General features: G+C 41.1%; 1 long non-coding RNA gene across 1 annotated transcript; it reads left to right on the top strand.

Moving 5' to 3' along the window:
• Positions 1 to 65: 65 nt before the first annotated feature.
• Positions 66 to 24819, top strand: LOC139827432 (uncharacterized). Its single transcript, XR_011737969.1, has 3 exons — positions 66 to 201; positions 21307 to 21970; positions 24518 to 24819. It is a non-coding gene; the product is annotated as an uncharacterized lncRNA (long non-coding RNA).
• Positions 24820 to 25713: the final 894 nt, after the last annotated feature.

Raw genomic sequence — 25713 nt, 5'->3', positions numbered from 1 at the left:
AGGCAGGGCCTTCTACTCCCCGCCCCTCCGGCCCCGCCCCGCTGCTCCCCTCGCGCTCCCGAGGAGCTTCCGGAATTAACCGCCCGCCGGTATCAAAGGCGCCCGCCCGCGCCGCCGACCGCGGCCCGCACCACCAAGGGCGGTGATGATTGGTCCGCAAGAGGCGGGGCGGAGTAAGGGCGGCGCTGATTGGCACGGCCGGTGAGGCGGGCTGGAGGGGCGGATAACGTGAGGTGGGGACGGGGAGGCGGAGGCCGGTGGGGCTGGGTTGGGCTGGGCCGGGGTTGGCGATGTTCTCAGGAGTCGCTGTGGTTTCCTCAGGCTTGGCCTCGGCGACCTGGTGATAAAAGCTCAGGACGAGAGTTAGCGGTACAGCGGGGCTCGGCCCGAGGTGGGGTTCCCCGGCACCCCTCGGCCACAGGCAGCGCCCTGATCCTCTAGGGGAAGGGTCCGGCGCCCGCCCGCCACCCCGCGGGTGCAACCAGCCGCTGCCTCAGACCTGGCTGAGCCCCTTGGCTGCCGAGGAGAGAAAGCGCTGCCGTGCTCCCGCCTTTTGGTGTGAGAAACGTGTCAGGGAATCGCGGTCTCCTCTGCCAGCAGCTCTGCTAACGGGGGGGCGCGTCGCACCCCAGGGGCATCCAGGCCCGGTGCCGGTGCAGATGCCGGTGTGGAGCTGCCTATGCACCCCTGGGGTGTGCTGCGGAGCGGCCCAGCGCACTCCAGGGCTTCGAAGGTCCGTTGGTATGGGGGACAACGATAGAACTGACATCCTGGTTAGCGTGAACAGGCAGAATAAAGGCACAAAGAGACACTTTGACGAATTACCAAATGGTGAGATGGAGCGGCCATATACAAGTAGAATACAGATGATAGTCAATCCTAAAAAGAGATTATTTCACTGTGTATAAAATGTTTGCCTTTTTCTGGCAGAGGATCAGTAGAGATGTCACCTGTGTGATTCTCCTATTTAGAGAAGTAATTTAAAGGCTTGGTGGTAAGCCTCTGTCCATCAAACACAAAGGACGTCTTCACAGTTAGCCCTTTAAAAATCCTGTGAAAGGAACAAAAAGCAGCACACAGGACACTGAAATTAGATGAAGTTTCTCTTCCATAAAATAAAGCTGTAGTCAGCCAGGCCAACATGGTAACTATGTTTTGGGAGGGTTATTTTCTCCTGAAATTTGATTTCCCTGCCAAAAAATAACTGACTGAAGAGACTGGGTTTTTTTTAGGAATTGCATACTGCTACAGACAACACTGATATTAATGTTTCAAGTTTCTTGACTTCCCTGTAGCTTCAAAATAGACTGTGACTTCTTGACACTCCACTTATAGTTAAATCTACTTAGCCTTTAGTATTACCTTAAGAAAGAAAGTTTAATAAAGTGTATTCTGTGTGAACACTCATTTGTTTTTGCCCCACTCATGTGCTGGTTGCTGATTCCAGTAGAAGCCTGATGTGAACATATTATTTTGACAACTGGCAACATAAGAACAGAAGGGTTTTCTATAGGTGCTAGCTGAGGCCCGTCTTTTGTTGGTTTTGAATACGACTAGCCTGATGGGGTGCGCTTATGTTATTTCATTTTAACCAGTTACGATTGCAATCCTATTTTACCAGCCAAAGAAAAAAAACATTGTCACACTTTCTAAATCAATTCTTGTTGACATCTAGAAAAGTCCAGAAATGCTGATTATGGTAGGTCAATGTTTTAGTTAATTACAAATAGCCCCCTATTTTAGTACTCGTGCATTCTACCTATGGTTTTATTGTTTGTGAATAAAAGCATACTGTATGCAAAAATGAAGCAGGTAGATTTTGACACTACACAAAATATGTGAGGACTGAGAGAACAACATGCTAGAGACTGATGGTTGTGGAAATCAGAGATAACTTTATCAATGCAGTCAATGAAGGAGAAAATTACATCAGGAAACATTGGCTTTGTCTGTCCCCAAATTAGACTTTTCAGAGTCAAAAGAATGTCTGGGAGCTGATAAAGTTCCCTTTTCTCCTGTGAAGCTTGTCAGTTTATGAAGTTATTCAGAAAAAATCTACTTTCAGTTCACCTGCTATTTAGAGTAATTTCTGTGTGTAGGCAATTCTTCCTACACAAAAGTGCAGCACCTGTAATCAGCAGCATGTCATGCAGCTTAGAGCCAGCATGGTTTCAGCAGGAGAAGGTGCGTTTTTATTTTATTGCTTCCCGAGTTCCTTATTCCAATACTCCAGCTATAGCTGACGACCAGGCCTGTCGGTGTTACCATACATGCCTAAATATGTCATTTTTTTCCCATTAGTTACAAGACAATGTAGCATGAAAAAGTTGAAGTGGTAAAACGTGGAAGTTTCAACACCCATCCTGGAGGTACCGGTCTGTTTCAGTTTGAAACAGTGTTTATTGAGTGTTTATTGAGATGGCTTTACATACTTGAAGGTGGATAACACAGAAGTGGGGGATTTTCTGAGTGTGGTTTCACTCATACCAATGAGTTGCAAATGGATACTTTTTCTCAAGTGACAACATAGGTTGTTTTCCTATTCTTATTCTGTGTAAAACATTCCACATGGTTATTACAACTGGAACAAAAACATGGTGATATCACAAACAATACTATCTTATCTGCAAGTGTCCTGCAAAATGCAGGATTTGACTGCAGAGCAATAGAAATAAAGAAATAAACCCTCAAAAGTTTAATGTAACAGTGCTGTAAGGAAATGAGTCCTTCTTGTTCACTTATTACAGTATATTTCAGGGTAACTTCCCCTATGCTTTTTTAAAAATGCTGTTACAAGGCAGGTAACTGTCCAGGTATCCCTTAGGAACATTAGCAGAATGTTTCGCAGAAGTCTGTGAGTATTGACGTATAAACATACTGAAAGCCACTGCATTTCTGATAATGTTGAGAATATACATCCACAGAAGTTAGAAATTTCCATAGCACCTTTTAAATCAGACGGTTTGTAAATTATTAGCAACACAGCTCTCCAGAGGGCACGCTTTCGGCAGAGCGTGGTAGGCTTTAACTGCATGGCTCCCATTAACGTTAATGTTAAATCTTCCCGCTGTAACTTATCCCATGGCGTGTAACACTACCCAGTGTTTTAAAGATAGGACCATATGTGCTGCGCTGAAATACATAATGGGATCAAATTGAAGATACTGTAGAAACCTCATACTGGAGATGTTTTGTGAACTCGTCTGAAACATGCTCATGATTTATTTAGTGTGCCAGGAATGCTTGTATACTTAGCTCTTTTTAACCAGGGGGTTCAACCCCAGCAAAGGAGGTAGTTATTCTTTTTTCATTCTTCTACATGGGTAAACAGGCACAGAGGTTGACAGAATTACACAAGGTCATGACATGAGTCATTGCCGTGGCTAGGAATAGAATCCAGAGACTTGATTGCCACTGCCCTCCTCCAAACACTGTGCTGTACTCCTAAATCAAAGCAGGGCTAATTTTATTTTTGCACAGAATACAAGGTGTCTGAAATCAATATAATGTTATAATTTCCTACGGAGGGATGCATTTAGCTTTATGACCCTGAATCAGCATTACTCAGGAGCTGGTCTTCCAATGGAAATCACATTTGTTTTATAGTGGTATGCTGGGAGCATGATCATAAAGGTTTTTACACATGCCATGACACATTTTATCCATCAAAATCTAAAACAGTCAAGGTTTTGTAAATCTGTCCCAGAGATTACATTTTGAATCATTGGCTGTTCATAGTTACTGATTGTAATGGGAACATATTGCATATCATAATGGTATCATCAATCAAATATCATCGATTGGCATTTCTAAAGCACCGCTATGCTTATGGATGTTCATTTGACCGATTTGATCCCTGCTTGGTGCAGACAGGAGGAGAGAGAACTCATTTGCCCTCCCTATTCGAAGAACAAATTTCATATCCAGAGGAGGGTAGAGCAAACGTGAGTGTCGTTCCTACAATCAGAAAGTTGCAGGGGCCTGCCAAACATCTCTAAGTTCCTATCAGTCATGTATTCTAAAGAAAATTCAAGTTGAAGTGAGAGAAAACAGAAAATTAAGAATATATAGAGTGAGGCAACAATGGTAAGAAATTATATCGCTGGCATTTCAATGGAAAAATGTTGTGGGGCATTTGTAAAATGTTTGGTGTGTCCTTATGCTGCCTGATTGCCAGTATTACTGGTAAATAATAGATTAGATGGATACAAAGGTGGCTTGTACAAAGGTATCAATTTCGACTTATCGTTGCATATTGGAAAACTTGTTCTCTTCGTATTCTGTTTTAAATAACATGCAACCTTCCCTGCCCACCCCTAAAATTAGGTTTATCTTCTTCAGCAGGATAGAGTCTAAAAGAGGCATAAGAAAGGTGTAAAGGACCCTGGGCTCTGGGCTGACTTTTACACAAGGGATAATTTAATCCCAAACCTTTTTATGATTTGCTTTTTTAATAAGTCTCAAAACTGTCCAAACATTAATGAAAAGTAGTTGTACACCTTTGAGAATGCGATCATAAAAGACTAGTAATTCTGAATAATTGTAAAACCAAACTGAATCTAATAAAAATTAAAGAAATAAATTTTACCTTTAAACTTAACTAAGACAAGGAAAGGGAAAGAAAAGACATAATTAATATATTTTTTAGTATTTGCACATCCCAAAATGACCCCTTCTTAAAACACTGAATGTCAGCACTCTTGTACGTTCTCACATGAACTTGAATTAGTGTTTATAAAATAGAATATTTTGTTATAGATTTCTTCCTATAAACAAAACTGAATATATTTTACTTATTTAACAAAATATTCTGGTTTGTTCATATAAATAAACAAATGCCTTGAAATGTCCTGTTGCCATGCTAATTGTACCTCAGAATGGCCGGTATTGACTAACTGGAAACTCCAGTGGGATATGATCTCACAAATTATTTTTTCAGGCTTGGCCAGTTCTTCAAAGAGTAACACCCAAAGTGAAGCACAAAATGAAATGAGTTTTAGTCATCATGGCTAGCTGAAAGCTTAATGCACCATAAAAATCTTATTGGGATGTTTTATGTGACCTGCTACACAGGGATATTTTGTTAGAGATGCATTTCACCACTGCTCTAGCAAAGTATTAAATCGAATAAAAAGTGGAAGTATTGAAGTGGAAGTGCTGATTTACATGATGAGAAGCAAAATATAGGTTCTGACTTCCAAACATGAAGCTTCCGAACATCTGAACCCCTTACTTTCTGATAACAGCTGATGTAATTCTAATATCCTAGCCAGCTGCTCATTTGGAGAAGAGGATTTCTGCATACACAAATTTCATCTTGTGATGAGTTAGAGATGCCTTATTGACTATATCCTCTGGTTTTGCTCTCAGAGTGGTTTGATTTCAAATGCGGGCAAAGTGTTTCCAGTGTATAGTTTATGTATTTCTTTATAAAGCACTTAAGTGGTCAGCTGGGGCTGGGGTAGGGAAGTGAAGGAACAGGCATTTTTTTTTCAAGTAGCCAAATTCCAGCTGAAATGAGACCTCTGAAAATCAGCTACAAGGAACACAACATGAGCTCAGAAAGGAGGACAATTTAGGATTTGACTTTCACATGTTCCCGTCACACTCAATGCTGCAGGAGTAGGTGCCATGAAAACAGGGGCAGCGTGTCCAGTAAAGAAAGGTGGAGGTGAGATGAAGCTTGTTCTACCAACACTGTAGTTGCTGCAGTTATGGCCAACTTTTTCAGCTCTTGTTCCCCTCAGAACTGCAATATAAACCAAAATGCAGCAACTAGACACGGTAATAATTTATTGTGTGCTGCCATTTTATGTAAATGACTTTTACATATATGAATATAGCAATTCAGCTGCATTATCATAAGTCAAGAACCTCAGATAAAACTTTTAACTTATGAAAATACACTTACAGGCTCCTTAATTGCTTCAGCAGAGAGCATTTCATTGTCCAAACACAGCGGATGATCACTGTACATCCATAGTGGAATAAAGATTTTGCCATAAAGAATATCTGGTTTTAATGCTGGGGTTTTTTTTGTTTTTTAATACTTTGATGGTGTATGTGAGCCTACAGCCACACAGATATGTATGTAAACTCTTCTCGGATAAATACTTTTATCATCTAAAGGAATGAAGCGCTTGAGGCAGAAGACAGGAATCTCTGGGAAATACACTACTCTGATGAATATATTTGTCAACCGAGTGCCATAGTGATGAATTTCAAGGAAGATGAAAAGGTTTTTTGTGACAGCAAGAAATTTGTAACTCAAAGAAGAGAAAACGAAGCAAACAGTTTGCATTTATCTTTGCATCTTAATAGACAACATTATTCCTGTTTTCATGATGTTGTCTTCATTCCCTGCTAAAGGATTTTGATTTGTATAAAATATTAAAAATAAATGGAGTCGTACAGGTAGGGGTTAGTACTCCTGTCAGTCGCAGCAGTTAGAGAACCTAATACATGGTTATTTTAGTCTGAGGTTTTTCATTAGTACTGATTCTAGAGCTGCTTTGGTCCTGACAGTTGACATGCACAGAGGGAATGCATTAGAACACCTACAACTTTGTTATTAATTACAATTTGATAACTTGCTCCCCCCACCCTCCCATAGAACATGTGCCGTGACAAATGAAATCAGAGAGGTGTTTCAGCTGTTTGATAGCTGGGTTTGCACTACAGTGCTGAAATCGATGTTTGTTTTGTTTTAGTAGGTGCAAAGGTTGAGCCCTGAAGGCGAGAAAGCTGCCGGCACTGTGTTTTCTGTTCAGGATCTGTACCACTGAATGTGCTCACCCATCAAAGCCTGAGTTTCTTAACTCATAGGGCATGCTGTATAGCCTGTATTTTCCCTGTTTTAAGTACCAGAGCATGATGCTTTCGTTGGAAAAGCAGAGAGAATAACCTCCAGATCAGCCAGCACTGGGATGAGTGTAATTAAAGTTATTTTACTGAAGGTATTAACACAAAATATTCCCTAAGGTACTGACCGTAGAGTTCTACATTGCCATGAGGTGAATTTGCTAAATTTAAATTTATATATACTGAAATAGCATAATTAAATTGAAGTACTGGAAAAGTTCCATGTAACGTATTTGGCAATGGTTCTGTACAGTCTACTGGTCTGTGCAATATAGTGTTGATTTAGGGCAGGCCTTTACATTTGCACATATGCCCATTAGTAAGTGAAGCAGAATGTGAACATACATTGAAAATGCTGCACACACAGTGAATTTTTCTTTCTAAACCACAGGCTCTTCAGTTATATAAGATATTCTAAAATGAATTTATTAGGTTTTCAGTAATTATGTCACGCAATCACACTGTGCTATTTGAAACACCCTGTGTTATCACAGTAGGTTTCAGGATGAATGTCCTTCAAAATACTAATCTTGGAAGAGAATCACCAGTAGGCCTGCCATAGATACAATGGTAAGTAGCATCCTCCTTGCCTTTGAAATATGGCTCAGAGACACACACCCACACATCATTATACATTATACCCATATAAATATATATATTTCCTTACTGCTATAATTTAAAGCAGGCATTTGGCTCTACGTGGGAGGTTTCACTTTATTAGTATTATTTGCATTAGTGTTATAGGTAAGATTTCCCACCATGGGTTTCTTTGGCAATGTTTTATAAATACCAGGGCAACACACTTTGAGCTGAAGAGAATATATTGCAGTAGTAGCCATCATGCAAGTGCAGAACGAAAATGCACTTTCTCTCCTGGAGATCATGCCCTGCAAGCCCAAGGCAAGCAGCAGCAGTGCAGGACGTGGGACAAGGCAGCAGCCGTGGCTGGTGTCAGCTCTTGGGTAACCTGACCACCACTCACTCGCGGGATGGATGATCAGGGTCAAGGTTGGGTTAGATATCAGTGGGCTCCCCGCCATGGGCATGGCTGCACAATGGCCAATACCTGCAGCAAAAGGGCAGGGGGGCCTGAACGGTGGCAGACAAGGCTTGTGGGGGTCCTTCCTGTGAGGTTTATGTGGAGGAGGTTAGAGCTACAGCACTGCGCAGCTGAAGGTCAGAACTGCTGACCTGCCTGGGCTGATTTCAAAGGTCTGAAATGTTCATGACAGCAATAAACCAGTGAGGTCAGGGTGAGTGAATCTGGCCATGCTTTTAACACCTCTAGAAAATAAATATGTCCATCAGAGCACCACAGGGCATGAAGAGCCCTGCATCAACAGCTCCCTGGCACCTTTCTGGCAGAGGAATGCAAGCTGGTTTGCTGCACGGTGCCTCAGCCCATGGTGCACCTTCCCCAGCCACCCAGCGCATCCAGCCACTCACCTTGCACTGCAACTGGTTGGAAAATCATAGAATCATAGAGTCATTTCAGTTGGAAGAGACCCTCAGGATCATCAAGTCCAACCATCACTGAACCTAACTCTAGCACTAAACCATGGCCCTAAGAACCTCATCTAAATGTCTTTTAAACATCTTCAGGGATGGTGACTCTACCACTTCCCTGGGCAGCCTGTTCCAATGCCTGACAACCCTTTCTGTGAAATTTTTTTTCCTAATATCTAATCTGAACCTCCCCTGACACAGCTTGAGGCCATTTCATTTTTGTCCTCTCACTAGCTACTTGTTAGAAGAGACCAACACCTTCCATGCTACAACCTCCTTTCAGGTAGCTGTAGAGAGTAATAAGGTTTCCCCTCAGCCTCCTTTTCACCAGGCTAAACAGCCCCAGTTCCTTCAGCTGCTCCTCATCAGACTTGTGCTCCAGGCCCCTCACCAGCTTTGTTGCCCTTCTCTGAACTCTCTCCAACACCTCAATGTCTTTGTTATGATGAGGGGCCCAAAACTGAACACAGGATTCAAGGTGTGGCGTCACTAGTGCCAAGTACAGTGGCACAATCACTTCTCTAGTCCTGTTGGCCACACTATTCCTGGTACAAGCCAGGATGCTGTTGGCCTTCTTGGCCACATGGGCACACTACTGGCTCATATCCAGGTGGCTGTTGACCAACACCCCCAGTTCCCTCTCTGCCAGGCAGCTTTCCAGCCACTCTTCCCTGAGCCTGTAGCGCTGCCTGGGGTTGTTGTGCAGGACCCAACACTTGGCCTTTTTGGACCTCATACAACTGGCCTCAGCCCAACGATCCAGCTGGTCCAGATCCCTCTGTATGGCCTTCCTACCCTGCAGCAGATCAACGCTCCCACTCAACTTGGTGTCATCTGCAAGCTTGCTAAGGGTGCACTCAATCCCCTCATCCAGATCATTGATAAAGAGGTTAAACAGAAATTAAACAGAAAAATGGACCAGCTCTACTGTGTGCTCGCATCTGTCAGAGATTGTTAACAACGTCACTTGCAAAGACCAGCTGGAATTGTGCCTCTCCTTGTGATGAACAAATCAAAATAGAATGTAGCTCAAAAGTCCTTTTACTGGCTAATACCTTTGGTCCTCCCCCATGGAAAAACCCAATGCAAACCCCTTCACTTGACTTCTGGTGCAGACATTTATTTCTTCAGGGCTGAGGACACTGGACCACTCCCCTCTCAGCATGAAAGCCCAGTGATGTCCTCTGCACTGACGTGGCCAGATTCTGCATAAAAAGGGCTGTGGCTGCTTAGTCTTTTGTTAACAGGTACATATAAATGCCAAAAGGCAAAGCAGAAGTACTGTGAATGTTGAAGTGATTTTGGCTGAGAATCACATATTCATCCAAGTGAATTCAGTGTTTGTTTTCTTTTAGTAGGCTTTTGAACAGGCTAGCATGAGGCTGAGCTGTGTGAGGACACACAGGAGAAGAGGGGAGGGAAGAAGAAAGTTGGCACTTCAGTTAGGGTAGTAAAAAGCTGAATATCTCAATCCAGGCTATAGATCTGCATGTATATATTGGCAGGTCTATGTGTGCTGAGCTGCAGATTTTCCCCTATGCAATAATTCTTCTGATTTCTCTTGGATCATCAGCTATTCAGGGCTGGAGCCATCTCACGATAGCCCAGTTTTCCAACTCTGTCAAAACACTTCAACGGCATAATAAATAATACATATGGACATACTCTGATCAACCATAAAGCCAAGCGGAGATATCCATAATCAGAAACTTTTACTAGTTCACAGAAGGTTTTGATCTTCAGAGCGTTTACAAAATTAAATTAGCAGGGTGAGGGGAAGCTGTGTTTCCTGAGGATGACTGACTTTGCTGTCTCCGGAGTGGGACACAACCCAAACTGGTGTGTGTGGTACACCAGCAGGTTGGCAGCCCAGGAACTAGTCTGGTAGGTACATGAACTAGGCAGATGAACAGTCACCAAGATAAGAAGGTATATTTTCTGAACAGCATGAAAATCTCAGTTTATGGTTATATCAAATAAAGGATCTAATTCCTGTGTTTGGAAAGTCTAAGCATGTGTACATTCAGTACCTCATGTACCCTAAAGTCTAAGGCTACAATCAGGAAATAAGAAGAATACCACATTTCTTATTTTTAAAGACTTTGTGACTTGTGCAGGCCTGACTCAGGATTTCTGCATGCCTGGGGCTGGCTCTACCCTCATTTCCATTCTCACATGGCCCCTTTTTCCAGCTCCCCCAAGCCAGCACCATGCTCTTCCATGTCAAGATACACCAGAGTGGGAGGAGTGAGCTACCAGCTCTCCCCTCACTCTTTCCTGTTCCTCGGCATGGAATCTTGTGGTGAGGCTAATGTTTCACAACAAATAATCCTACCAGCAATGGTCAAGGCCAGCACAGGCCTGGGAGAGAGGGGTGGGAGCCGTGAGGCTGCTGCCAAAAAGGCACATGTGTGAAAGCACATCCCGTAGCGAGGCTGGGATGTTTTGGGGTGCTCGCTGATTGAACTAGAACCCTTTGGTCTTTCCTAAATGAGTTGTTAAATGAGTATAGTAGACAGAAACTTTGCCATTTTTCTTCTTGCTGAAACAATGTAAAGAAGCTGTGAGATAGCTGATGATTGCTCATGTCAAAACACTTTTGTGCAGGACACAATACATTTCTTTTGAAGCATATGGGAAACTGATATTAATTAGCTCACCAGTTCCATAGGCATCTGGTTCCTCATGCTTCTCTTTGACTTGTTGATTCAAAACATCAGGCTTCAGAAAACTCTGGAGAGCAAGCAAGGAAATCCTCACTTTCCATTTCGTAACATAAACTTAGATTTTCATTCCTTTCTTCCAAAAAATAAAGAAAAAAAAATACGTAAACCCCTTTTCTTACATCACTTCAATTTAGAAATAATAAAAGTATTGTTTTTGCATTCACAGTGACATATTTAGTTCTGTTTTTAAATACCCATATTAAGTCTAATCATCCTCCCCAAAATATATTTGCGTTTAACAGTGTTTTATAGTACTGCATAGCTTACTGTCTGTGATATATTAAAAAAAAATATGGGATGCTTTTTTTGCTGTCTCCCACGGCAGTTTATTAAAGAAAATGGAGAAACCAATTTTCTTCTCTGATATGTGTCCCAAAGACAGTTTAAGGGAACCCGTGTTCTTTTCTGAGATTATATTTTATATTTACATTCAGACTTCTATTCTCCTTTGGGTTAAAAAAAAAAAAAGCCCTTAATCTGACAACATGGAATATATTCAAATAGTTTAATTGCATGGCCAGGGTGCAGGAAGGGATAAATTAACCTGGGGATGACAAGGGAGAAAGGACTAGCTGAAAGGCTGCTAGGGCTCCATTACTACCATGTCTCTCTTGATTTGTAGCACTGGCAGTAAGCATGTGGCAAATCTGGGTACATATATATATATATATGTACACTAACTACTATACTGTGACTTGAGGATAGATCCCTATGATTCTGGATAACCTGAATGGCAGGGACCCAGTGTTGTAGACCTTTCTCCAGAAAGTAATCACATCTGCCCTGCAGAAAGTGCACCTGAGTTTCTACCTGTGGAAGCAAAAAGCCAGCGCTCAATTAGCTTTTGTCCTCATAAATTGTCAGTGTGTGATTAGTGTACTCACCTGGAGAGGGAAACTGGGCAAATGTCAGGTGTCACAGGTAAGCTGGATGTACACATACTGGAATGCAAGTAAAAATGCACTTTTTAAAAATTTCACTATTCCTTATTGCATAATACGCATTTATATGATGCTAAATCTGCATAGCACATATGAATATATAATGTGTGTATGTGTTATGACAATTTGTTACATTTATCTAACAGCTGAAGTGGCTTCTAAAAACAAAAATTGCAAGTCTGATTCTGCCAACCTCTTCAACATCCTTGCACGAGCCTTCTAGTGCAAAATCATCCTCAAGCAGTACAACCACTCCTTGATGCATCCAGGGGAAAAAAATAAGTAAAATAAAAAGAAGGAAGTGTGGAGTCCTGAGGGGTTTATGTTGCAGAAAAGAGGCTGGCTGGAGTAAAAGGGTAGTTAGGACATGCTTGAAACTCCAGCAATCCCCAGATACAGATTGAGGCTCCCAGAAGCTGTTGCCGTTGTCAGAAACTATTTGGTTGTTCTAGTCTGTATCCCAACTTGCGGACAAGCAAGCACATGACTTTGTACCCTGATGCTGGTTTTGCCGTGCTGGCTGCTTTAGCTTCATTTAGGCATTTGCTTCAGAAAGAAACACAAAAAAATCTAAGAAAGCTACTGCTAACAGATCCATGTAGTTTAATACTGTTGGAGTGTTACTATGCCTTATTTCCAAGATCACATTGTAAGCAACTACATTTTGTGTGCAAGTAACAGAAAATGCTGAAATTTGGTTTCTAGGGAAAGAACCAACCTATTTGATGATCAAGGGAAGCTGTAACAGAGAACTGACAGGATAAATCTAAAAGAACAGTGTAAATCCATTAAGCTGGTAATTGTCGATGTGTGATAACCTTATTTTAGATACTACACTTCTCTCGTAGTAATACTAACACAGCACTATAAAATTTAGGGCTTCTTTTCATGTTTGCTCCATCCCACTGGGATCTCTGCCTGAAATACCGCTCCAAGGGATACAGCACATAATCAGTCCCTTTGAAACAGCTTCAGTAATGCTGAATCCATATAAGTGTAGACGCCAATTATGCTAATGAAACTGCAACGGGACCATGTTTCCAGCCATCTCCTAACAGTGCTGTAAAACTGCTGTCACACTCAGCAACTGAATTTGTGTAGCTTATGACCACAGAGTACTGAAACTTATTGTATGGTGGAGGTGAGGCCAAATGTTCCCAAAACCTAAGCCTGCTAAAAAGACCAAGAAAGCAATAGGTAACTGTAGAAAACCAGGGAATTTTTTTCATATATTAACTTTCTTGCTTTTTCCTGTATTCACATCTCCAGAAGATGCAAGGCTAATGCAAACAAAGCCTATACCACTCTTGTTTCTTGCTCCTTGTTTCCCTTCAAAGCAGTGCTCCATCCCAAGGAAGAGGCACCGGGAAACCATTGCGGACTAGCAAAAGTTCAAGAAATGCCCCTGAGACAAACAAAAGCACATCTTTAACATCTTGTCTCCATTTCCTCTTTTGGGCTGATACGGTCTCTTTCTGAAATATGGCATTCATGCCTTGGCTAGGCATTGCTGCAGGACCAGTCACATGCAATATCTTTTCCACTCTTGCATCCTCTCACACAGCAGCTCCTGTGGCAAGGATAACTCTTCTTCCCAGGCAAAAAGTGGGGGGTTCAAAGACTATATCTTAAAATACCTACATTCCCCGTCTGACCTCAAAATGCCCTTTGACTGGAAGCTGCACGTGCTTTCTGTAGGCATAGCTCCAAAATAAATGCCTCCATCAGGACACCAAGGAGCTTCATCTAAAGACTTAAATTTCAACAGAAGGTAGTAGCATGTGACCTCAGTACATTTCCTCAGACTGTAATTTGAATTAGAATTTGCATATGAGATGGACAGTATATACATTTGCTTAAATGATATGCCTACCAGTGCATATCTGGATTTAGGGTTTCTCCATCATCCCTATAGAAATGTCTTTACAGCCTGGAAATGCTCTAATCGTGTCTGCAATACATCATGGGCCAAGGTACAAATAAGCTTGTGTCAACAACACTGTTAAGGTTATTATAAAATCCTGCTGAGGACATTTTTAGGATATGGTGGGAATAATTAATATATGTCATGAGAAGACACAGATAGGAATACGGATTCTTCCAGAATAAAAGCTTTCACACATGATTAGTGAGGAGAAGAGAAAATGGCAACACAAAATATACCAGTCTTTACATTATTGGCCAATTACTTCTTCCACCAGTGGAAAGCCCTTCTTCACAATTTTTTTTCCACATTAAATCCAATCAACATCACTACTGTTCCAGGACTTCAGTGTTTCTACAGACCTCCATCCACTCTCCATGCACACTCATCACAGATACTACAGTCTCACTGAAACAGCTTTGAAATCGCCATTGCTGAAAATGCATCTGCTTTCAATTCTGTTATTACTTCATAGACCACGGCAATTGTAAGCCCTGATCTTTTGGTAATATTGGTGAAAACCTGCAAATGTTAACCTTTTGTTTAGTTTGTAGAACAATAATGTGGTGTCATGTTTTCCCATCCTCTCTACTGCTTTTGAAGGGGGGTCTCAGTAGTGACACTAATTCCGTGATAGGCAACGGGTGCTTGGAATTAGTCAGTGGTTGGAAGATTTTCTGGGGATCCACTTCTTCTCTGTCATGCCTGCAAATGCTAATCCATGCTAATGTTCCCCCCTTACTTCCCAGGGTGTTGGTTGAAGGGCAAAGGTAGCCTACAATGGGGGTGGTCCTTGAGCTCATGGTCCCCCAGTTACTTGCTCTGCCCCCGTGCCACAGACTGTAGACCTGCTCACGAGCAGTTCCTAAACCCTTGCCATTTACAGTCTTTAATTCAAAAATACCTCTCACAAGTTTCAAAATGAGGTAGAAATATTACTCTTGTCAAGTGTCCTGACATTTATAATACTATGCTTTTTCCCGAGTCAAAGCCCAGAGACATGCTGTGATATTTGATCATAAGGCTGTTCAGATGCCCCAAACACAAATTTCCAAAATTAAGTTCCTACGCACTGACATCAGCACACAGTGCTGACAATGTTCAGAAAACTAATATTTCTTTTTCTCAAAAATACATTTTGAAAATATTAAACATACTTATTATTTGCTCAACTGGTTCTATATTATTATTTCTGTCTTACATACAGCTCTATTTTAAGTTAATTACGTTTGCCATTTGCTCAATACTCAAAACAATGATTTTCTTAGAAAAAAGGGCTGCGTTCTCTACACGTAGCATTGCCTTTGGCTGCAAGGCAAAGAAGCAAACAGCTGTTAGTACCTGAGGGAGTGCTCAGAAGGAAATGTCTCCATTTGAAGAAGACGAGCAAGGACGTGACATCCCACCATAGCAAGATAGACCCTTTCCTCTGCATTTCACTATAGGCTTCAACTTCCCATCTTCAACTGCAAACTGGCACTAGATGTTGTATGAGAGGTTGCTCCTGCAACCTGGGCTTGAGGAGTACACTAGATAGCAAGCGTTACATTTCCCATGTGGTTCTGAGGAAGGTGCTGTTTCTCTGTGTGATCTGAACCGCTCATAAGAAATGCCGAGATGCACACACATTGGATAAGATGCCCCCAGAAAAACTTCTACACATCATACCTGTGGTTGCAGAGATATGTGCAAAGAATGTAGAAACGCACAGATGGGAGGAGGGAACAACAATACAAGGAAAACCCAAGAGTTTTACGGTATTTGCCCATACTTGAGTACTGGTTTTATCATTGCTCGCTTGCTACTCACTGCTGCCACCACGTGTTACCACAATTCCTTTTTCTGAAATAGTAATGCCCCTTGAAATAGAAACCTATGTACTGCTGTGGGCCAGGATGACCTGAAAATCAATAAGCCATCACCCAAGAGAAAAGATGTGAAATGGGCAAGCCATTCCTTGGAAGACTGAACATTGCTGGAAACAGTATAACAAACTTCAGAAGAGCCCCATATAAGCAAAAGCATCAAATTATGAATTGAGGATTCACACTTTTTAATACCAATAGAGGTTATATCTAAGTGTTAGGAAGTGTCAGGGTACTGTTAGCACATACACCGACAATCTCTCTCTCTCCCAGGTCTTCATCTTGCACTTCGATCTTTCATCGTTCTTTTCAGGAATAACAGATGCATTAGTAATGAACAAATGCAGATTGTGCTCAGGAAAGCAGTTTCTTCCTAATTCCCATGATCTGGTAGTGTGCCTTTTCCCTAAGGAATGAGAACCAGTCTGCCAGTTTGGGCTTATTAAGTGTAATTGAGCATATTTTTACTGTTAGTACAAATGACTAATTAAAAGGTTTTTAACATTTGCTGTGGCTCTGTGATATAAAATCTGGGTGAGCTTCACCAGTGTAATTACACACTGTATCAAAAATGAATCAGGCTCAGGACCCAGTAGGACAGCAAAATCCTACAAGCTAAACACACCTTGACTCTTAATTTTAAATAACCCTTTAAAGATGACATTTGAGTGACGGTCTGTTGATAGCTAATCACAAGCTTACGGCTTGTCATTTCAATGGAATATCTTGATATGTGACTTAAGGTGCTTGTGACAATTTGCTGGTTTATGGTCCTGTTGAAGGGAACAGGGAGCATATGCATGACTTAGCTGTTCTCTCTTCCTGCTGTCTTGCAAGGTCTGAAAGCACATGCGTAGGTATAGATGCAGTGTTACCAGTTCTCACATTGTTTAATGTGTTACCAGCACATACTCCTGGGCCAAGGAATGGTTTTGGAATTTCAGCTTTCATTTAAAACACAAAAACAAATTTAGTTTCCAGTTTTCGTGACTGAGAGCTCATGAATAGATAATTCTGGTTCCAAACAAAGAGTGATGCTGAAGATACGCATTAAATCACGTGACGTTTTACCCACTTATGTTTTCTGAGAGACTACTTATGCATATGATGCTGCTGAAAGTTTGTCTAAAGTCAGTGCTCCTCTAAACACACATGCTTGCAGCCAAATGTGTGCTTATATACCTTGCAGGGTCAGCATGCTGAGAAACAACAGGGAGGTAATGCTCAATCATGACTTGATGAAGAGGAGAGGAAATGGGAAAGACACAGATATGAAGATCTGATCTCGTTTTGCATAAAATGTAGCCTTCTAAGGAACTAATCCTGCTTTTGCACAACATTTTTCATTCCAGTGCCTATAAGGAGGTTTTTGAGAAAACAGAACCAGGGTTTTCACAGCAGTGCATGGCAAGGGCACAAGAGAAAACAGACAAAGCTTAAAAGAGGAGATGCTCTAACTGGATCTAAGGAAACATCATAGGGTAATCAAGCATGGGAAGATGCTGCCCAGAGTGGTTGTGCAGTCTGTGTCCTTGGAGGTTTTCCAGAACTGACCAGATAAAGCCCTGAGCACTCAGGTCTGCTCTCATAGTTGACCCTGCTTTGTGAGGAGGCTGGACAGGAGCCCTCCTGAGGGTCCTTTCCCATCTGGGTTGCTCCATGATGCTGCGATGCTATGGGCTTAAATGACAACAAAAGCAGACTTCAGTAGTGTTGAAAAGTAGCCATAATGCACTAACATTAAAGCCTATATTTAAATAAGCAGGACAGATTGAAGTAGCTAATAATTGTTTTCAAGGGTCAGTTTTCAAAGAAACATTATAAAATGGTGACTCACATTTTATTCTGTGAGGCAGGAACACTTTTGTCAGTGGGAAGAGAGAATGGAAAGAAACTCTGATCTGATTTGGTGTTGGTGTCAGTGTAGTGCTAGTGTAGGAATCACCCCTGTGATCACCCTGTGTCTTACTGATACATTTTCGAAAATATGGGAAACACAGGGTCACTTCTCTAATAGGACTTAGGTCCCTTGGATGGAATGCACTTCATTATTTTGAGCCTCAGTGTTTTCTACTGGCAACCCTCCTTGGCATGGCATATTCTTCATACGTGCCCCAGTTTTGAGCCTGATGGCAGATATGTAGCAGTCTGTCTCAGGCTGTCTCCAATATTATGTAATTAATATCGCATTTTCCTCCATTCTTTCTTCAATTTCCACTCATCATCAAGTGCTTATTTATAACATACTTTCCTGTTGCTTACTGCCTGACTATTGGCCCTTAGTGAAACAAGAAGAGAAGTGAATGCAAACACCAGGAGTGCCATGCAATTAAAAACTGAGATTGTATTTGATTTCACTTTTCAGACAGTGATGGTAAACCACTACTTCCAGCTGGTGGAGTCATGACATTTTCTACTTGAGGGACAAGATGGAGGAGAATTAGGTCCTCAGTTTTGTGCTATTGTCTCTGACTCTTGGTTAAGGTTGTGTGTCATTACTATGATGCCATGATAACATGTATTCTTTTGTGTTTGACAGAGGAAAGTGCTTATGGCTCTACTAATTTACTTCAAAGCTGATGTGGGTGTCCTGAGTGCTCTATAATCTTGAAACAACCTGTGTTGCCTTGTTGGAGCTGCCACTATGGCATCTGATGGAAAAGAGGAGAGAAAAAAAGAGTATTGTGTTTTGGAGGATGTGAAGGGGTTCAAATCAGTTTAGAAGGATAAATAAAGGCAATGTTTCTTTAACAGGGTAGTCTATATGAGACTTTCCTCCCAAATACAAAAGGATCTACATCAGCTACCTCTAGGTCAAGTCTAAAAAATATTGCAAATGATTTAGGCAGTCATTAAATATGACCTTTGTTCTTGGCAGCAGCACAAGGAAAGCAAGAAATAATTAAGCAAGAGACTGTTGAAAGCACTACTGACCGATTTCAACACTGAGTTTGTTTTCTGCTGAAAGATGTTTTTGTCTCTCATAGTTTCATTTTCCCACGTGGAAAGTAAGACACAAATGTAATTTTAGTGTCTACAAATCTTGTTATGGTAATTAGCATTATACATTTAGAATTGGCATCAATTATTTTCATACATACCACAACATCCAGCATTACTGTTTATATTTTTATGTTTCTGGGTTATGAATTTTTTAGTAATTCCCTGGAATCTGCCAAGTAAAGTACAATGTATTGCTGAGTCCTGGAAAAAAAGGTAGCACTGGGCCAAACACTTTTTCAAGGCATAAGAAACGAATAAGAAAATTCTGTCGGTGTTTTGCCCCTTCATCTCACTGGAAACCAAAACAGCCAAGCTGCTCAAAGAATAGCACTGGTCACCTCTCTGGACTAACTACTGAAAGCTAAAAAGGCTTTCCAAAATGCCTAAAGGAATTCAGCTACCAAACTCCTCTTGATTCTCATGAAATTAAGCGTCTCATCACTTGGAAAATCCCACTAGTGTCGAAATTCTTTAAGACATTTAAGCACTTATACAAAGATTCAGAGTCTTTCAACATAAGAACCCAAAATCATTTTATTTTTGGGCATCTACTGAAAAAAAATTGGTCCCTTTCCTCCTACCCTAAACACGTGGAGTGAGATTAAATACACATGGGGAACCACTTTAAAGCAAGTATATTGCAAGAGAGGTTACCTTGTATATATTTTTTCTCATCTCATTTTTTATGAATGAGAGAGAGTGTTTCTTGACATTATAAGAAATACAAGTTTGAATAGGTTTTGAATCTTCGGATCTATCACAGCAGACCCTCACTGGGATATTGCGCTCAGAAGATGATGACACTACCTACCCTGATAAAAGAGGACAGAAAACAAAAATTTGCAGGCATTAGAAGTTGCAGGAATTCAAGTATTGAAGTAGCAATAAATTATTTTTGTGTAAATAATAAAAACTGGACAGAGAGTGGTAGGTCCTACTAGAAAGTCAACCAAAAATAGAAGTCTGTTGTGTGAAATCACTTCTATTCCATTGTTTACCTCTCCCAAATGCATTCAAATAATTGGAATCAAACTAATTAATGTGCACCGCTTCCCATTAAAATATCTCACAAACTGAATACAAATCAACAATGTCATAAAACTGCAAAAAGTCAGACATTACTCTTGAGTGCTGCAAGCACAGGCCAAGAAGAGTACGGATCTGGTGGAGAATGCCGGGATGAGAGCACCAAATAATGCTCTGTATCATACACTGTGTTTTGTAAGCACAGCTTAAAAGAATTGGAGTTATCTTGTCAAGCAAAGAGATGTGACACCTCTTGAAATATGTAAATAGAGAAGTGGGATGAACTACTATTTGTTGGAATATCCCCTGTGGAGAGGAGGAAGACTTAGGTTTGACATTAGGAGACAAAGTGTTTGACAGGAACGGTGAGGTGAAGACAGGACTAAGTGGCTTGGAGGGGCTGTGCACTTACCACCAGAAAGTGGCCTCAGCAACATCTGCCAGATGTGGGATAGGTCTGGCTGGCTCTGCCATGAGGCAAACAGACAGATTAGATGAACCATAGGACTCTCTTCCAGCCCTTTTTGCTGTGAATCATAATTCTGTAAAGCCTTTCTGCAATTACTTCAACAAGCAACATTAGTTCCAATATCAAAGTCATTTTATTCATGGGATGCATGAGCACATGTGGATAGAAGTTCTCTGAGGAGTGGAGCACTGCATCCATCATTTTGTTATCATTGGTTTCTGAGTTATTACACTGTTCAGTGTCGTAACTCAAGAAATTTGTGAGTTATCAAGAACCCTGTTAGTAGAAAGCATCTGTTTTCTTTCAATGTTTTGAAGGTTAGAGGCTAGATGCTTAGCAGTAGCTTTATTTCTGTAGCCTAAAGGGTCACTGAGAGGTTAGATTATACAAAAAATTTGGTTTATTATTTTTTATTAAGATAACAGTAGGAAAATAATTTTCATAAATCTTTAAATAATGAATGAACTTTCCTCCATTATTTCACAATGGGTACCCTTAAATAACATGTCATTGTGCTAGTCACATCATAAAATTAAACTGAGCAGTAACAAGTTAAATAACTCATGTAGTTCAGTACTCCATATAAATAAAATATGAATGGTAAGCAAATAATTTTGATAGTAATAAATAGGTCTAATACTGATGTTGCATCATAATGAAGCTATTTTTTAGAAACAAAGATGAGATTTGCTTGAAGAAAGCAGTTTAACTTTGGCAGTAAATACAACTTCCAAGCCAGCCAGAGGAGATAGAAGCATGAAATTTAATTCCCAGATGTTGGCAGTGTTGGGTTAATGGTTGGACTCGGGGATCGTAAAGGTCTTCTCCAACAAAAATATTCTATGTCTATGTCATGTTGGAAAAAGGTGCTTTATGTGCAAGGGGATGTTTCCCCGGCATCAAAACGTGAATACAAACCAGTGGCATCCAAAAGGGAATGCCTACATGCACACATACTAATCTGGGGCTTTCTTTGCCGTTTCAGCTACAGGAATTAAGGACCTGAGATGAAATCTAATCCTATGAAGAGCTGCTCTACATGTTGCTGATATTCTCCTGGACTCAAAGACCACTTTAACTGAACTCTCATCTTTGTGTATTCTCCTTGAAGAGAAGTCCTCTGCCACTCTTATAAGAGTTCAGTTTCCCATGCCTCCACCTTCCAGAATATATGCCAGTTTAAACAAGAAAACTGCAGTGTTCATAATAAAAAATAAAGACCTCTCATCTTCCTTCCCATGAAGCACTTTAAATGCCTCATTCCAGCCTGGCATTTATTAACAGAAGCAAAAGCTACTGACATTGTTCATCAGACTTGATGCTGCTCCCGGGAGATGCTGTCTCTGAGGATGCGATACAGCCACCCGGTCAGTCCCCTGCTCTTACCGTGTGTGGTCCTGATACAGAACAGGCACTGAGGGTGCTCAGACACCAATGCAGAAAGAGCCCTTCTCAACTCTCCCAAAAACTTCCCAGCCTCATACCCATATCCCCACACCCAGGGGTACTTTCCTGGGTTGTCCTTCCCCAGAGGTCCTGTCCACCACTTCCATTCTGTTCCTTGGTGTGAACTGCATTTGGCCGGAGTCGTATCCTGTCTTTCTGTGTTTTTTGATTCTGTGCCTCATCAGCACTCTTTCCTGCAAAGGGTTGGTATTTTCAGATTGTTTTCCCCTCAGCATGTTGAAAGGGCTGCTAGCCTTGTGGAAGACATTAGCTCAAAATGTAAGAACATCTGATAAAATGCACTATAAAGTCCATTAAACTCCCATCCTGGTTTGTTCTCTGTCATTAATAAGGTTGTTACTGCATCTCATGTTTATCATCACACCTTCCTCTTGAAAGACCTGTCTGGAAGCATTTAATGTTTTTACAGCTCATCTCTTATGACTTTTTTTACCTTATTCACCAGCTATTCAACTCTGTTATGCATTATAGCACCAGAAAAAGGTCCTCATGACAATTTCCTGAAGGATGAGCATAAGAATCAAAGTCATATGTCCAAGTACATTCACATATAGCTATTTAAGGGAGCAATCAGGGTTTATTCTGTTACTAACCAATATTTTCTGATTCTGGGGTTAATGACAAGTCCATCAGATCCTATTGCTCACCAGAAGCTGTAATCAGAAACAGAATCTAGATGAGGCCATTTCTTTTATTCTACAGTGTGTAAAGTTAATGTCCTGTACTTTGAAATAACTCTTATTTCATTTCTATAGGACTTAAATGTGTTTGCCGAGATGCAAAACATAGTATATTCACTGGATACATTAGTAATTATGTTCTCGTAGCTTAAAGAAGAATCATGCACTTTTCAGAAAAAACAAAACAAAACAAAACAACAACATCAGATCAAAGCTACGATAATGAATAAGGAAGGATAATTAAAGCTATGCTTTTTGTTTCTTATCACCCTGCCATCCTTCCTTCAACTCTTTTCTCTTCAGCTTAAGCCAATTCTTTAGCTAAGTCAGTGCTCTAATTTTAGGTTTATCACATGGCCTACAAGACGTTTTCTTTGTGTGATTCTGCAGTCACTGTGGTTTCCATATCGTCATTACTGGGTTGGGAGTCAGAAGAAGAAAGAACATTTAGAAGCTTTTTCTAATTCGACCTGTGTACATTTGCAAGGAAATTACTTCCAAGAAAGCTCTAAATAATAAAATACGTGGCCTCACAACATGCTGCAAAGTGCTCGTTATTTGGTATCCTAATACACTCTGTCTGCTTTTGCAAACAGATGCTCCAAATAGTCTTCTTAATTAAATATCAAGGGTTGGATTCAAATGTTGGTCCATGCCAGCAGAAGACGGCACAGATCTTGGCACCAGGCCCTGATCCAACAAGAGGATGGTTGTGAACGCCTGAAACACCTGCAGCCTCCTCTCCCTTGTGGGCAGGCTTGCCAGACATCAGGATGTGATGCAAATAGTCTGGATTTTGGGGTGTTTCCCAGGTGTCGGGGTGGTAGTGCAGTCCAGATGGCTGCTTGACAGCATGACTTATGTATGCTTTGGACATGTTGCTCTCCAGTCAGGCTGGAGAGAGCTGCTGAGTCATATCATCAACAACCACTGCTACAAATCCTTTGAAAATGTTAGTAAAGATATTGGAGGAAAAAAAGGAGTTAAGGTTGCTGAAGGAAGAACTGTGAACTGAGCTTTCACTCAAGCAATGTCTCTCTTTTCCTTATCACCTTATAGGATTTTTTCTGTTCAATAATGGATGTGCAATAGTTTTTAGGTAGTAATGAAGCTGGTAAAAAAATTATTTTGAGGGTGGGGAGTGGCTCTTAATACTCAGATTTTGGGTGTTCAGTCTTGACAAGGAGCTAACACATGTGGAAGAGAGGCAAAGAAAAGGAAAGTGCAAGTAACAAAAGGATCTATTTTTTGAACTAATGACTTCTGAACCATGCCAACATTGCACAGTGTAATCTTTCTCAGGAAGACTAAATAGCTTTGGAGATCATCATGACTGTACAGCCTTACTAGTCTGGTACCAGAGATTTTGAAGATTTCCAAAGATTCAGCATTTGAGATTTTCAAAGATTTAGCATTTACCTGCAGTGTCAGGGCTGAAGAAAAGCAAGGGTATAGCACAGTCAGATCAGCCATTGCATAATACATAGTAATCCACCTGAAGCAAAGACTTTTTTGTTTTTAGATCATTTCGGCTCATGGGTTAACAGCTCTGTTGGGAAAAGATTTAATCTTGGACAGCAAAGCTGAACTCTAAGCAAGAGGCACATGCAAAATGAGAAGAACAGAAAGGGAGCAGGAAACAAAAATTAAAATGGAGGATGAGGCAGAAACATTATTTCACCAGCTTGGTTGCTTCGTGGTTCCCTTCCCTAGTTCACTGGTCAAGTTAATTCTTTGGCTGAACTCTGTACCCTGGGCTCAAAGTCATGGGTAGCCTGGGGCTGAGGAGCTAATAGAGCCAGAAAGCTTTCCATGCTGCCTGTTCTCTCAGCCTCTGTGTCATAACCTCTCCAAAGGTCTATCACCTACTTTCCAGCACAGAAAGTTTCATCAATTGATTAATATCCAACGCTGGTTTTATTTGAAAGCCACAGTGTTACTACTGTCCTTTGTGTACTATGAAGTAGGGTTTTATTTATTGTTAACTTTGCTGTCTTTTATGCACAACTTAGTAGAGCAAACTGATTCAAACTTTTATTTGCTTTATAGGTCTATATACCATCAAACTGAGGCATCTCAGTCTGCCACCTGCCTTTCTTCAGCATGTATAGATACAACTTCTAGGGCAGAGAGACCTGGGTGATGACTCTTCTCCCTTCACCACTGAGTCCTAGAGAAAAACTGCCAGGAGAAGCCAGCCTGAGACTGGGGTTGGTGAGAGCAGTCACAGCAAGGCTTCCTGGATGCTCGGCAAACATTTCACTTTTGTGTCACCCTTTCTCTGCTCTTTGCTGCCTCTCTCAATATTGTTTCACCTCTCTGTCACTCATTCATTGATCTGTTCCTTTCCCTTCGTTCACCTTTTCTATTCAGAGTCATCCTTATTTCACAATTTTCTTTCTGTTTATCTGATTTCCTCCTAATTCAACGCATCACAAAAGAGAGGCAAAGAAGACCTGTGGAGAAAATATCCTAATTTTTGCCATCAGTCCAGTAGCATAATTGCTTATGCATTATACGTCTTTCCCATTTATGTCTGATCTACCTCTATTTCAAGCTGTGTAGTACAGAGACTACCTGCAACTTTTTGTTCATACAAGGATGCCTCATTCATGTTGGGTCCATAGTCACCATCAGAATAACTTGTTAATACTTAACACTGACACATTGAGTCAGACTAAGCAGGACCAGCACTGCAGGACATCGGGATATTCGAAAGAAAAAGCACTTGTATTCTAATCCAATTTTACTTTATTAGCTCCTTAGTTTCAGGCACTGGGAAGAATCTTCAGTTGCTACATCTACTGTTTGCTTCCATGCCCAAGTGTAGTTTAAAGCTTATGGCCCTCATGGAAAAAGAAGCCACTTTTTGGTGTAGAATTTTATGCTTAGCACAGCAGAAGCAATAAAACTCAGCAGCTAGGAATGCACATTTGGATATTCCTGAAAAATTTGCACTGATCCTGTCTCATTGAATGGGAATGGTCACAAAAGGCTTGTAGGCAGTTCCTGCTTGGAGAAGGCATCTCTGCGTTTTCCTCACCAGATCTGTTGTGTAGAAGTGCCTGAAGATAATTAGAGGCACAGCTCTAAGGTAGTAATGCCTTTTCTCCCACATCTCCATGGGCATTTTTAAGCATTGTCCCAGGCTTTTTACCAAGCCTGTCTCTTCTACTTTATGCCACTTCTCTGCAATATAAGAGAACTAGAGGGCTTCTCCTGGGAGACAGAGTACAACTATCTTC

This window comes from Patagioenas fasciata, chromosome 2, assembly GCF_037038585.1.
Source record: "Patagioenas fasciata isolate bPatFas1 chromosome 2, bPatFas1.hap1, whole genome shotgun sequence".
Lineage (NCBI taxonomy): Eukaryota > Metazoa > Chordata > Aves > Columbiformes > Columbidae > Patagioenas > Patagioenas fasciata.
The sequence above is the reverse complement of the archived record's forward strand: the minus strand, read 5'-3'. Positions and strand labels throughout refer to the sequence as shown.